The following is a 16,596-nucleotide window of genomic DNA, read 5'->3' as shown; positions in this document are numbered from 1 at the left end:
CTTCATACATGTTCATTTATGAAATAGGGCAATGATGATCAGATCTGTGTTTAAGGAAGATCCATTTGAAATCTATGTTGAGAATGAAAAATATATCAGACAGGTTTTATCTGTGAAACTGATTTGGAGTCCATTGCAATAGTTCAGATTAAATGGATGTACTAAAAAAACTTTAAAAATATCCTACCTCCCATACACCTCTTCTCCATTTCTCATCTAAATTTGTAGGAGAATATGTCTGTATTTATTGATTCATATGGTCATGACTCCTCTTACTCGATCGTCAACACTTTGCAATCTGACTTAAGTATTCATCACTCACTTGAAATGAAGTCATTCTTTACAAAGTTACCAATGGTTTCTTCATTGATATATCTAATATTCTTTTCATAGTTTCAAATTTATTGACCTTCGTGTGTTTGTCAATGTTGACCACTATCTCATGTTTGTCATTCTACTCTCTTTAAGATTTTTATGACACTGCTATTCAACCTAAATGGCTATTCTTTTTTTTCTTATGCTTTGTTGGCTTATGGTCTATTATATGGCCCTTAATTGTGTGTGTTCTTCAAGGCTTTGCTCTAGGACTTCTTGTATTCCCTTTCTTTACTTTGCCTCTTGGTGACCTCCTCAGTTTGCATTAGTTTAATGATTATTTCTATACAAATGACTCTTAATACTTCGGATTCATTCCTGTCTCTCCTTAGTCTCATCAAGTTCTGATCTTCAACATAAAGTCCTTCCTTCCTCCCCCCCAAGTGCTAGCACTCTCCCTTTCAAACTGCCTTATGTTTAATGTGAATATTTTTATATGGAGATATATTTCCCCTCTGTTCCATAAAATGTAAGGTCCTTGATATTAGAAATTATTTCATTCATTGCATTTGTATCCTTAGTACCTAGCACAGTTTCTGATGTGTGATACATATTTGTAGATTGATGGGTTGGTTGAATTTGAGTAAACAGTGTGATTTAGCAGTGAAAAAGGCTAACGATATCTCGGGCTACACTAAGAAAGACAGAATAATAAGGTAAAAGCACATCTGTATTATACCCTGACAAGATCACAACTGGGATATCATGTTCACTTCTGGGTATCTCTGTTTAGGAAGAATCTTATGGGACAAACTGGAATGTTTCCAGAGCAGGATTTGTTATTTGTTGCTTAAGAAAGCATTATACATTTTATTTAGATATCAAAAACAATGCCTAGCCTTGCATTGTTGGCCAATTTTACTGATAATCATAGCCTCGATTATAAACTTTTTTAGTACTATACCCTCATCCCAAAAGCCTGGGAAAGATAAATAAAGTGTGCATTTGAGTAGAGGAAAGATAACATGCTAGTGGTACATAAGAATTGAGTGGAATCAGCTAGGTGGCTCAGTGGATAGAGATCTGGGCATGGCGTCAGGAAGACCTGAGCTCAAATCTGACCTCAGGCACTTACTAGCATGTGATCCTGGGCAAGTCACTTAACCTCTGTTTGCCTTACACCTTTGGAGAAGTAAACGGTAAACCACTCCAGTATCTTTGCCAAGAAACTCCCATGAACAGCATGGTTTATGAAATTACGACTAAATCAACTGAACAATAGTAACAAGAACTGAGTAAAAGGAATTTATTGTTTATTTTAAAATGTTAAGTCTATAATACATTTTTTCATTCTTCAAAAAAATTATTTTATTTCTCAATTACATGTAATGTTTTTAAACAATTTTTTTAAAAAAAATTTCAATTCTAAATTCTTTCTTTCCCTACCACACCTCCTATCTCTCTGGAAAAGGCAACCAACTTGATTACAACATATACAATATATTGCATTGTAATGTGTGTATATAAAGTTTGTATGTATATTGTTAAAGGAAGACCACAGATCCAATATGAAGGACCCTAAATGAAATAAAGGCTGATTACAGAATACAAAAGTGTTTATTTTCTGAGAAGAACTTTCAAGGGAGAGAAGAACTTGCAATGGAAGAGGGAAAGAGAGGGAAGGGGAGAGGGAGGGAGGGAGGGAGGGAGAGAGAGAGAGAGAGAGAGAGAGAGAGAGAGAGAGAGAGAGAGAGAGAGAGAGAGAGAGAGAGAGAGAGAGAGAGAATATGCTGTTAGCTGCTCAAAGGGGAGAGGGAAATGATGAGATATTCATACTTTCTAGAGGCTTTCTAGCAGGGAGTGGGGTTTAAGGCGAGGGAGATGTCTGTAGATATAATAAACCAGGGAGCTGTGTTTAGAAAGTCCTGAGCAAGGTCTCAAGTCTGTGACTGCTGTTCAAGGTTGCCCTTGAGTTGGTCAGTGCTGCTTGTATGGTTTCTGGTAGCTACAGGCATTTTCAAATTTGGCTAGCGTTAATTCACTAAGGATTACTAGTATGTCAAGCAGCCCTGGGGTCAGAAGTTCTTCTGATTGACTAGTTATTGTGTTACCCCAGGGTCATGCTCCACTGCAAAGAAGGGAGCTCCAAAAAATCTATAAGCATCACAGAGTACATGTTCACATTCCTTCATTTTGGTCAAGGGGTCAGTAGACACCCTTGAATACTAATAGGAGTAATCCATATGTTTTGGGCTTATCAGTGGTTGGTATCCTAAAGAGCTAAGGGACACAATAGAAAGTCCAGTGATTCTAAGAAGACAGGACACAAAGTGAGTCACTGGAGGACATTAGGGCAAAGAAGGAGGAAGACAAGGAGGAGGAGGAAGAGGAGGAGGAGGAAGAGAAGAAGAAAAAGAAGGAGGAGGAGGAGGAGGAGAAACAGAAGCAGCAGCAGCAAGGGGGAGATATTCATATCAGAAAAATCACTAAGAAAACTCATTAAACAAATACCATGAAACAGAAGATCAGAGTAATATAATAATGATAAAATGGTAACTCACTCCCAATGTTCAATTAATGAGTAGATTTCATCTTTAGTCCCAAGTGCCCCATGCAGTTGTCTGTTGCCTGGAAACATCTTTTTGGGAGGCAGTCTCAAAAGTATTGTGTCCTCAGGGACACCAATAAAGTCGCTTTTCTGGTTGCAAGTAACTTGAAGAGACTCCTCAGATTTTCCTGGTAAAATCTAAAAAACACATTTCAATACAAGATTTCAATACTAGTAACAAAGTTTACTTCTTGAATAACTAGGTCATGTTGTGAAAATGAGTTCACACATTATAGTTCTAATCTTATTAGCGATAGAGTGATAAGGAGGATATCAAATTAGGAGCTCATAGAAATTTAGGTTATAAATAATCCATTCTGCTTACATCTTTGTCTAAGCTATGTACCTGGCACAAACATTGTTAACAACAAGCTAAATGTTTACTGTTACACTGGTATATGTAAGACATTCTAATACAAACTAAATATTTTAAGCACCACAGAAAGCAGAATTCAAAAAAATCTCTTCCAAATTACACACACACAAATTACACACACACTTATTTGATCTTGTCATTTGCTCAAAATTGTTACTTAATTTCTTTAACTTTACAGTTTTTTATTTTAGTAGTTATTTTAGAACTCCAAATTTAAATACCACGTAATATAATTTCAATTCAATTCAATTCAATTCTTCAATTTCTCCCTTAGAAGGAGCAAAGACTGTAAGGAACCAATCCTCATATAAATACATAGGTTACTTTTATAAGAAGATAGCCCATGATACACAAATGAATTTACATAAAAGTTATCAAGTTAACTTTAATTGTAGCAAAAGACTTGTGATGAAATGTGTAGATATACTTAAGTAATCAATTTCAAAATAGTTCATGTCAAATAAGTTATTTATAATAAAGGATTTTTATACCATGCAACACACTTTACAAATAGGTCTTATATCCACATAATAATCTTAAATAAAATTGACATTTTTATTTGTGTAACACAAAATATTTTATAGGTTACTCTCCTCTATGAAAACATATTGCACTAAAATTCTTTCCTTCCAAACAAAACTGAAGATGTTTTTGATTTAATTTCAATAATTAATAGAATAAACACTTTGGTCCCATAACTTGTTTCCTCAATACCCAATTATTCTTACATCATTTTGAAACATTTAAGGACCATATTCTATTGATAAATGTGTGGTTATGTATGTATATACAGATATATAGACAGATAGATAGATAGACAGACAGACAGACAGACAGACAGACAGACAGACAGATAGATAGATAGATAGATAGATAGATAGATAGATAGATAGATAGATAGATAGATAGATAGATAGATAGAAATAGGCAGATGACTAGGTCAAACACTCATTTACAAAATTGTATAGAATATAGAAAGAACTACAATTCTAGGCTGAAAAACTCAGATCTCACAGACTTGCGTTTTTTTATAGTAGTTCAGATATGTTCCAGCTTTAGTCCACTGGATAGTGAGTTAGCATTGTGTTTGTATCTTTGTTTCACAAACTTCTTTTACCTTTGTCTCATTATTCCCATAGCATTCTGAAAGAATGAACTATTCCAGGGACTTAGAGTATCTCTGTCTCTATCTTTGTCTGTCTCTGTCTGTCTGTCTCTTTGTCTGCCTTTCTCTGTCTCTCATTACAATTTCATTTTATTTTCAATTCATGGAAGAAAACCAGCATTTCTATGACACAGAACAATAAAATAAAGGTTGCACATGAAACTGCAAATCTACCATGTCCAACATACTGCAAATATAGTTATCTTGTTTTCTTTCCTTTTATTTTCTTCCCCCTACCCTACCTTAGAGAGGGTTATCATTAGGCACAAATTGTGTGTGTGAATGCATAAAATTATTATATGCATATTTCTGTTTATCAGGTGTTTAGTCTGTTTGCAGATAGCATCTTTCTTCATATGTCCTTTATTTTTAATTTGTGTATTTATGATAGTCAAAATTACTTAGTCATTCGAAGTCATTCTTTTTCCCCAAAATTTATTAATTTATGTGTTTTCAGTTTTCAACAATCACTTCCACAAATTCCAAATTTTCTCCCCCTCCCTCCCCTCTCCCAACCCAAGATGGCATGCAATCTTATATGGGTCCTACACATACATTCCTATTAAACACATTTTCACATTAGTCATATTGCATAGAAGAATTAACATGAATGGGAGAATCCATGAGAAAAACTAAACAAAACCAAACATAACAAAGGAAAAAATAATCACTTCATTCTGCGTTCTGACTCCATAGACATTTCTCTGCGTGTAAGTGACATTTTGCATCCTGAGTCCTTTGGAAATGTTTTAGGTCCTTACATTGCTATGAAGGACTAAGTCAAAAACATTCCTTATACACTGTGGCTATTACTGTGGATAATGTTCTCCTCACTGCTCACTTCACTCAGCATCAGTTCATATAACCTTTTCAGGTTTTTCTGAAGTCTGTCTGTTCATCATTTCTTATAGCACAATAGTATTCCATTACATTCATATACCACAACTTGTTCAGTCATTCCCCAGTTGATGGGCATCCCCTCTATTTTCAGTTCTTGGCCACCACAAAAAGAGCTGCTATAAATATTTTTTGTACATGCGGGTCCTTTTCCCATTTTTATGATCAAACAGTAGTCTGCTATAGTTATTGACCATATGTGTCTTGTGTGCCTAACCTATTGCACTGATCTATCTCTGTTTCTTAGCCAGTATCAAGTGGTTTTGAGAATTGTCGCTTTATAACACAATTTAAGATCTGGTATGGCTAGGTCACCTTCCCTTGCATTTCTTTTCATTAATCTCCTTGATATTCTGGACTTTTGCTCTTCCAGACGAATTTTGATTTCGTTTTTTTTTTAGCTCTCTAAAATAATGTTTTACTAGATGGATTGGTATGGCATTGAATAAGTAAATTAATTCAGGTAGAATTGTCATTTTTATTATTCGCCTACCCATGAGCAGCTGATGTTTTTCCAATTATTTAAATCTTACATTATTTGTGTGAAAAGTTTTTTGTAATTGTGTTCTTATAGTCCGTGGATTTATTTTGGCAGGTAGACTCTTGAATATTGCGTAGTATCTGCAGTAACTTTAAATGAGATTCTCTCTGTCTTTTGGTGTTGAACTTTGTTAACAGATGATGTATGGGAGTTTATTTTGTGTCCTATAACTTTGCTGAAGTTGTTTATTATTTCAAGTCTTTTTTTTATGCTTTAAGTATATCATCATATCATCTGCAAAGAGAGATAACTTAGTTTCTTCTTTGTCTATTCTAATTCCTTCTATTCCTTTTCTTCTCACTATAACATTTATAGTACCATATTAAATAACAGTGTGTAAAAACAAGGATCCCAACATATGTAGGAGGGCCCGCTATACAGGTTCTAAGATCTGCTTTTCTAAAAGGAAAGCAAATTTTGAGGGGTCAACAATGTACTTTAATCAAGCACATATATCATTCACTTAGTTCAGGGGAAAAAGTCAACTCTTGAATGTCAGAAAAAGTACAAGTAGAGAAATAAAGACCAACAGATAGGGCTTTCAACTCTCTGACCATAAGCATTACATACATCAGAAATCAATGGACAGATCTAACTATCTGACTATAATATACATATATAGTTACTGGACAGAGAAGCACCAACATCTGGATTTTCAAAGTTGAGGAGTTCCTTAGCTGCTAGCCAGAGTGTCCTCTGACCAAAACACTTCCAATGATAATGCCCCAAAACAAAACCTCACCTCAGAATACACGCACACACACACACACACACACAGATACACACACACACACTTTTCACAGGCAGAGAGCATCACATCACTTGAGAACCAATGCCTCATTAGAAATTAACAAAAGTTATGGGCTTTCCTACAAAAAAAATCTCTCCCAATCAAACTTCCCTTAATGGGCAGGCCCATTAATGGATGGGGAAGATGTTTAACTGTCATTAACATGATTAATACTACACAGTGGTGATAATGGATATTCTTGTTTCACTCCCATCCAGCATCTTATTAGAAATGCATCTAGCTTATCCCCCCATTACATAAAATGCTTGCTGATGGTTTTAGATAGATAGAACTTATTATTTTAAGGAAGGCTCCATTTACTCCTATGCTCTCCAGGGTTTTCAATGGGAATCTGTTTTTGTCAAACTTTTCTTGGATCTATTGAGATAATCATATGGCTTCTTTTAGCTTTGTTGTCGATATGATCAATTATGCAGATAGTTTTCCTATCTGCTTTTCTGGAACAAATAGTACCCTATCAAAATGCATTATTCTTGTGATATGTTGCTGTAATTTTTTGTTAATATCTTATTTCAAATTTTTGTATCTATACTCATTAGGGAAATTGGTGTATAATGTTCTTTCTCTGTTTTAACTCTTCCTGGTTTAGGTATCAGCACCATATTTGTGTCATAAAAATAATTTGGTTGGACTCTGTCTTTCCCAATTTTCCCAAATAGTCAATACAGTATTGGAATTGACTGTTCTTTAAATGTTTGATAGAATTCACTTGTAAATTAATCTGACCCTGGAGATTTTTTTCCTAGGGAATTCATTGATGGCTTGTTCAATTCTTTTTCTGAGATGGGGTTATTTAAGTATTCACCCTTGTCTTCTGTTACCTGGACAAATCATTTTTTAAAAATATTCATCCATCTCATTTAGAATGTCAATCTTATGGGCATACAGTTGGGCAAAGTAATTTCTAATTATTGTTTTGATTTTCTGCACATTGAAGGTGTGCTCACTTTTTTCATTTTTGATATTGGTAATTTGGTTTTCTTCTTTCTTTCCTTTAATCAAATTGACCAAAAGTTTATCAATTTATTGGTTTTTTCATAAAACCAACTCTTAGTTTTATTTATTAGTTCAACAGTTTTCTTACTTTTAATTTTATTAATCTCTCCTTTTTTTGCATCAGCTGTAGCACAAGTTCTGCTCAAACCTTTTACCTTTACCCTGTGTGTATCTCCCCATTTCAAATGTGTTTCTTGTAAACAACATATTGTTGGATTATGGTTTTTAATCCATTCTGTTATCTGCCTCCATTTTATGGTAGAGTTCATCCCATTTACATCCACAGTTATGATTACTATCTGTGTCTTTCCCTTCATCCTCTTTCCCCCCTTTATGTTTCTAGTTCTCCCTTCTCCCTTCCCCTCCACAATAGAGTTTTAATTTTTGACCACCACCTTCCTCAGTCTTTCCTCCTTTTTTTTAGCCCCCCTTCCTTTCACTCTCCTTTTCCGTTACCACTTCTTCCCTCTTTTTTAGCTTCCCCTCCCTTTTCTTTCCTTTTCCCCTTCCACTGCCTAGATCTCTATTTTATTCATGTAGGCATTCAATGATATAAAACTTCCCCTAAGAACTGCTTTTGCAGTATTCCAAAAGTTTTGGTTGGTTGTCTCATTATTGTCATTCTCTTGAATGAAGTTGCTGATTGTTTCTATGATTTGTTGTTTAACTCACTCATTCTTTAGAATTATTTAGTTTCCAATTAATTTTTGGTTTATCTTTTCATGGCTTTTTATTACATATAATTTTTATTGTATTATGATCTAAGAAGGATGCATTGACTATCTCTGCCTTTCTGCACTGGATTGGGAGGTTTTTATGTGCTAGTACTTGGTCAATTTTTTAATATGTGCCATGCACAGCTGAAAAAAAGGTATATTCTTTTCCATCCCCATCTCCAGCGATCTATCATATTTACCTTATTCAGAGTTTTATTCACCTTCTTAACTTCTTTCTTGTTTATTTTGAGGTTAGATTTATCAAGTTCTGAATATGAACTGGTCTCAAGCCCAAAGAGCATTCTTGGAAGAGTTCAAGAAGGGTTTTAAAAGCCAAATTAGGCGTGTAGAAGAAAACCTGGTCAATGTTTTTAAAAATACAAAAAAAGAGAAATCACAGAAGAGTTTAAAAGAAAAATAGGACAAATAGAAAAGGAACCAGAAACCTAACTGGGAAAATAGGACAAATGGAAAAGGAAGTCTGAAAACTAACTGGAGAAAGTAACTCCTTAAAAGGATCTCACTGTTCCCAGATTTTTCCTGGGGAAATATTCTCTGGATTTTTCAAGGTCAACAAGGGGAGAGGTAGAGCATTTACTAATCACTCCACCATCTTGGCTTCTGGAAGTTCAAGTAGGTGACTTACAGACATTTAATCTGCAGGCTGATAGTCTCAGGATTGTCTGCTGCAGTTACCTGGGGTTCTGTGGTTCTCTCTCAGTTCCACTGGACTCCCATCCTGGGCTGTTATGTTTGGGATTATGCAGTGCTGCTGCTGCTTCAGATCACCTGGGTTTCCTGCTCAGCTTTTCTATGGCAGGGCCTCTGCTAGTATAGCCTGTGCACTGTACGCTTCTCCAGCCCCATGCAACAGATCCTTCCTGTCAATCTTCCAATCTGTCCTGGGTCGGTAATCTGCCACACTCTGTCTCCTATTGGATTTTGCCACTGTAAAATTTGTTTAGATTCTCTTTTTAGAGGTATCTGAAGGAGTTTATCTTAGAGTCTATATGAGTAGTTGCTGTCACTCCACCATCTTGGCTCCATCTCCTCCCACCCCCATTCCTTAGGATGAGATTATTTAGTTTCCAATTACTTTTTGGTCTATCTTTGCATGGTCCTTTATGACATATAATTTTTATTGCATCATGATCTGAAAAGGATGCATTGACTATTTCTGCCTTTCTGCAATGAATTGTGAGGACTTTATGCCCTGGTACATGTTCAATTATTTGTGTGTGTGTGTGTGTGTGTGTATGTGTCATATACCACTAAGAAAAAGGTATATTCCTTTCTATCCCCATTCTACTTTCTCCTGAGGGCTATCTTATCTACCTTTTCCAGAATTCTGTTCACCTCCTTAACTTCTTTCTTGTTTCTTTAGAGATTAGATTTCTCAAGTTCAGCTAGTATATTCTTACGATCTCTTTCTTCCTTTAATTCCCTTCAATTCTCCTCTAAGAATTTGGATGCTATTTGATTTGATGCATATATGTTTAGTAATGATATTACCTCATTGTCTCTGGTGCCTTTTAGCAGGATATAGTGTCCTTTCTTTTCTCTTTTGGTTAGATCTAATTTTGCTTTTGCTTTGTCTGAGATTAGGATTTCTACCCCTGCTTTTGTTTTACTTTAGCTGGAGTATAGTCTGCTCCAGCCTTTTACCTTTACCTTCTGTGTATATTGTAGGATTATGGTTTTTAATCCATTCTGCTATCTGCCTCCGTTTTAAGGGAGAGTTCATCCCATTCACATTCACAGTTATTGTTACTGTCTGTGTCTTTCCATCCTATCCTGCCCCCCACACCCAGTTGTACTTTTATTTCTCCCTTCTCCTTTTCCATCCTCAAAAGAGTTGTACTTTTGATCACTGCCTCCCTCAGAGTTCTTTTCCTTCAATCAGCTCTTCATTCATTTTCTTTCTCTTTTCCCTTACTACTTCTTCCCTCCTTTCTAACCACTCTCTCCCTTTTCTTTCCCCTTTCCTCTCCTATTGCCTGTAGGTCAAGTTAGATTTCTGTACTTAACTGAGAATCACATCAGTTAATTTATATCCATACCCTCTATCTATGTATACCCCTTTTAAATGTCATAATAAATATACAATTCTCAAGATTAACAAGTATCATCTTCCCATATAGGAATGTCAACAGTTTGCCCATATTAAAAAAATAAGTCTCTTTTCTTTTCCTATTTAACTTCTCATTCCTCTCTTGAGTCTTGTATTTGAAGACAAATTTTCTATTGAGTGCTAGCCTTTTTCATCAGGAAGGTTTGGAAATACCATATTTAATTGAATGCCCATCTCTAAGGGATGCCTGGGGTCCTGTTGTTGGTGCTTACTGCCTCTGTTCTGCTGGGCCTTAGAATCTCCTGCTGGTTTTCTGAGGTAGGACACGCTGGGACGCCTCCCATCCTGTACTACTAGCCTCCTTGTATATTTCAAAAAATATGGTTTTTATGAGAGAAATTTGCTAGAAATCCCACCCTCTCTCCAGTTTCCTGCTTTCCTTCTGATCTTGGCTGCATTGGTTTTGTTTATGTAAAGCCCTTTTTAAAAGTTTAATGTAATCAAAATTATCTATTATATTTTCCATGATCTGCTTTATCTTTTGTTTGGTCTAAAAATCTTCCTTTATCTATAGATAGCAGTTTTAAGTTTTCCATGTTCCCCTAATTTACTTATAATATCACTCATTATGCCTAAATCATGTATCCATTTTGGCCTTAATCTGGTATGTGGTGTAAGATGTTTGGCTGTACCTAGTTTTTGCCACTGTTTTACAGTTTTCCCAGTAATTTTTGTCAAATAGTGATTTCTTAGAGGTGGGTGCTATTATTATCACCAATTTACAGTTGAAGAAATTGAAGCAAACAGAGGCAAAGTGAATTTAATAAGATTAGATTTGATAAGGACAAATTTGAAATCTTAGATTAACATTTTAAAAATATCTGACAAATAAAAAATAAGGGGGATGTTCCAGAAGTCACCTCATCTAAAAAAAGATCTAGGGGTTTGAGTGGTCCACAAGCTAAACATGATTTATAGTGTGTTATGACAGTGAGGAAAACAAAGGCTATTTGTACCACATCTAGGGATGCATCATGTCCGTGACTAGAGAGGAGATAACCTCACCACTCTAGTTTGAACAGAATAAGATGCAGCCAAAATATTATTTGCAATTCTTACTGCCATAATTTAAGAAGGATAAAGGAGGACAATCAGGATAATAAAGAACCTTAAACTCAAAGCTCTTGAGGATTAGCTGAAAGAATTTGAGATGTTAGACAACAGAAGATTTGAGGAAGACACCATTTGTAGTACATAAACTTGCTGATGATTTCAGTGAGTTTATTATATATCCTTCAACTTTGTTGAAGTTGGTTATTTCAACTAGGTTTTGAAAAATTTATTCTCTAGGGTTCTCTAAGTATATTTATATATCTGCAAAGAGTGAAAGTTTTGTTTCCTCACTGCCTATTTTTATTCCTTCTATTTCTTTTTCTTGACTTATTGCTATTGCTAGCATTTCAAGTACAATACTTAGGAACAGCGGTGATAATAAATATTTTTGCTTCACTTTTATTCTTATTAGAAAGTTTCAAGTTTATCTCCATTACAGATAGTGCTTGCTCTTGGTTTTAGATAAATAGTCCTTATCCTTTTGAGAAAAAAAGCAACTCCATTTTTTCGGATGCTTTCTAATGCTTTTTATCTGTTTTGCTCCTGACACCCCAGCCCTATCAATACTGTTTTTTAAGAAGTGATTTTCCTTAACAATTTTTTGTACTTCTTTTTCCATTTGATCCATTTTTATTTTTAAGGTGCTATTTTCTTCAGTATTTCTATACCTCTTTTACCAAGTTGTTACTTTTTAAAAATAGTTTTCTTCTTTTGGTTTAATTTCTTTATTTTTTCCCTATACTATATTCATTTGATTTTGAAAACCACTTTTAATCTCTACTTTGAATTCTCATTGAATATGCTAAATCATATTTTTCTTTGGCATTTTGCTTGTGGCTGTTTTGACTTCATTGTCTTCTCTTTAATTTGTGGCTTGATCTTCCCTTTCACCCTAGTAGCTTTTTGTGGTCAGTGTTTGTTCATTTCTTTGTTGTTGCTTGCTCATTTTTTTCTACCCTATTTCTTTATTTGGAACTTTACATTAATTTTAGGGTCTATTCTTGGCAAAGAGAATGGAAGGGTTCCATTTCAAGCTCTAGGCATTTTCACACTGCTATTTTCAAAGCTACTTTTAGGATTTTTGAAGTTTTCAGTGTTTCCAATGTGTTGTGATCTGGAGAGATGTGTGGTGACTGCTTCTTTGGTCTGCACTCTGGGAAGAACCCATGACCCCTTGAGACTACAATTGATATTACTCTTGAGGCCCCTTCTCTCTTGGGATCAGAAATGATAACTTTCCTTTGGGTCCATAGCCATCTTTGACTTGAGAGCTCCCCAAGTTGCAACTGCTTCTGCCACCAACACCAATACCACCATTACTGTTTCATCCATGTGATCTCCAGACCATCCTTCTTCTCCATGTCAAAAATCTCTCTTTCAGATCTACTATGGTCTTTTGGTCTGGAAAAAAAAATGTTTCACTCTAATATTTTGTTGGCTCTGACACTCCAGATATTGATTTGAGGCATTATTTTAAAGTTGTGGAGAAGGGATATTAGGAGAGCTAATAGCACCTTTACTTTCTTATTAAATTTTTGGAAATGAATTTCAAATAGTTTCTGAGTTTTATAACAAAATCCATTTAAAATTCGTTTAAAAGAGCACACGGAAGTTGTATTCAAATAGTTGAAAGTCTTTCATGAAATGAGGAATGAATTTGTATTCTTTGATATTATAAAGCAAAGCCCGAATCAATAGGCCAAAGTAGCAAAGAGACAAATTTATTCTTTATGTAGGGACAAATTTCCTAACAATTAAAGCTATCCAAAACAGAAATGGAAGGTAGTTTGTTACGCCTCCATGGACATCTTCAAGGAGAGTTTTGTTGGTTTATGTTGTAATAGGGATTACTTGGGTATGGCACCTTCCTACTTTGAAATTCTGCAGTTCCTGAAGAAGAAGAAAAAAGAAGATGTAGTGGACTTCAAGATTAATATGAATAAGCAATGCAAGATGATGTGTTGGCAATCAAATTAGAAACTTTTGTTGTTTTGGTTCTACTAAAAGTGTCCCTGATTGAATAGTGTGATTAAAGATCTTTCCCACCCATTGATGGGCCTGTCCATTGTGGGAAGCTTGATTAGGGGAGTTGTTTTATAGGACAGTCCCAAATACATTTTTTTCCTATTGAGGCACTGAGTCAGAGGGTTATGCCCTCTGGCTCTAAGAAGTGTATAAATATTCTGAGGGTGAGCTTTTACTTTGGGGTTTAGTTTTTGTAAGAAGATTTGAATGCCAGATGAGAATTCTGGGAAACTCCTTTAAGGACACCGCCCTCCCCCAGCTTTAAAACCCAGATGTTAGTGCTTCCCTCTCTGGTAACTGGTTAGATGGTTGGACTGTCTGATGAATTCAGGCAGAAGCTGCCATATTGGGGTGTCTCCACACAGGGGTGATTAGGGTGGTGAAGGAAATGGAGATTTTGACATAAGAAGAGAGAAAGAAAGTTCTAGGATGTTTCTACCTCTTGTCTCTGTGCATTGGCACAGGCAGCAACTATCTGGAATACATATGTGTGTGTGTATGTGTGTGTGTATACACACACACATACACACACACGCATACACACAAATATAGTGCTTAAACATTACCTCATATGGGAAGCTTATCCTGCCTACTGGTCCATAATTGTCTCAGAGACTACTGTGTGTGTGTGTGTGTGTGTGTGTGTGTGTGTGTACACATATTGCTTACTCTCTTTACAAGTAGAGACAGTTTCAGTTTTTGTATTTGTTTTTTCAGTGCCTAGAACAGTATCAGACACACAATAGGTACTCAATAAATTCACATTGAATGAACATTTACTTTATGTTTTTTAATAGCCAAAGAAAGACAAAATTTATTAAAGATTCACTGTATTGGGTTGACTCTTAAGGATCCTAGGCATTTGTAATGCTCATATTAACAAGTGGGACAGAGAATCTCAACTAGACAGTCTGAACTGGATTAAATCTGAGCACCTTCATGGAGGCAAGATGGAACAGAAGGACAGTGGGAAAGATCTAGAGGTGGTCTAGTAGTCTGGGAGAAGGATCTAAGGAGGCTCTTGATGAGACTGGGGTAACTAGGGATGTAATCAAGGGTGGGAAACAACTGGAGGCAATTGGGAAGTATCAGGCAATGGAGGGCTTAGATGGGAAGCAGGTGGAGCAATCCCAAGGTAACAGACAATGGAGGGCCAGGCTAGGTTAAGGGTTACAGATTTGAGTATGAAAGATTCAAGGGGAGTTCAAGGAGGTTCCCAGAATCTGAACCCCATCAGAACCAGAAGAATATTGTATATAGAAACAATAACATTATAACAATGATCAACTGTGAAAGACTCAGCAACTCTGATCAATACAATAATCCAAGACAATTCTGAAGGACTTAGGATGAAAAATACTATTTACCTCCGGAAAGAGGAACTAATGAACTCTGAATGCAGATTGAAATATAATTTTTTCCCTGTCTTTATTTTTCTTGCAACAAGGCTAGTAGGGAAGTATGTTTTGCATGATTTCACATGCATAACTGCAGTCATATTGCTTGCCTTCTCAATGAGGGGGGGAGGATCTTATAGAAATGTTGTAGTTTGGGGTGCTGGGGGACCCCAAAATATTCATATACCAGGTCCTCCTCGAATGAATTTAACACAAGTCTCATCATTCCCCCCTCAAACAGATGGGACCCAAATTCTTTTGTGGTAAGGGGAGAAGGTCTGAGCTTCTAAAACTGCCTCCTGCTGGCAAGGGGCATAGAACTGTCCTTGCCTCTCTAGGTCCTGTTCAAGGGGTCAGACTTCAGAACCTGGGCGGTGCCAGATCCAGTGTGGTGGAGACCTTGGATTCAGTCAGAGGTTGGTATATAGCCTGGACTGTCATCTAGAAGTTGATGACTTTCACTCTTCCAGTCTTGGCAGAAGAACTTGAGATTAGCTGTTCTTCCTGCTCAGAGAACCAAAATGTTGAGGTTGGGGTGTTCTGAGGACCCCGAAATACCGACTCGCCGGGTCCTGCTCAAATGAATTCCACAGAAACCTTCTTAAAGCCAAAGAAAAACAAAGCTTATTAAAGATTCGCCATACTGGATTGTCTCTTAAGGAGCCTAAGCATTTGTAATGCTTGTACTAACAAGTGGGCCAGATAGAATCTCAGCTAGACAGGGTCTGAGATGGATTGAATCTGAGCCCATTTACTTTTAAAAGAGAAGACTTGGGTGATCTTCAAATGATCTTCAAGTAGTGACGAGTTATCATGTGGAAATGGAGTTAGATTTTTTTTTTTTGTAGGGTGGAGCACTAAGGATAGAAGTAGGGTCAGAAAGTCATGTTTAGATTCAATGAAAAGGGGAGAAAGCTAAGCAATTGGAATTGAAAAAAAGTAGAATTTGTGATATTGGCAGGGGTCCCCTTCACCCTAGAGGTCTTGAAGTCAAAGTTGTATACTCAATTGTCAGATATATTATGGGAGGCATTCAAATTCAGGTACAAATTGCTAAAAATTCAATTGCCTTGACAGGGTCTTTTCACTTTGAAATACTGCTATTTAGCTTGGTTTGGGGAAAAAAATAAAATTGAACTATATCTTTAAATAAAATATGAATATAAATTTATTTTTCTGCATTCCAATCCAAATCAGTCTTTGTAGTTACAGTTTTGCTGTCTTCTTTTTCAGTCTTTTGACTTATTGTTCATTTCATTCTACTGATACAACTAAATTTTCACTTTTCAAACCGATTAAAATGTGTTTAATTTCTTTCTGCCTAATTTTAGTTCTATACCTGTGGACAGAGCAGAGACTACAGCATTGCCTACTTTGGGTCAAATTAAAATCTAAAGCTGTAATCTGATTTGAACTTTGCCTATGAAATCAACCTATATTTTATAGTAGTAAGTGAACAGTATCAATAATAACTTCCAACATATAATTTATACTGAGGAGGATAGATAGATGAAAAGTTCTGATCAGTCTGATTGTTCTTTGTCTATTACTTGCCTATGCTTTTT

This window comes from Notamacropus eugenii, chromosome 7, assembly GCF_028372415.1.
Source record: "Notamacropus eugenii isolate mMacEug1 chromosome 7, mMacEug1.pri_v2, whole genome shotgun sequence".
Classification (NCBI taxonomy): Eukaryota; Metazoa; Chordata; class Mammalia; order Diprotodontia; family Macropodidae; genus Notamacropus; species Notamacropus eugenii.
The sequence above is the reverse complement of the archived record's forward strand: the minus strand, read 5'-3'. Positions refer to the sequence as shown.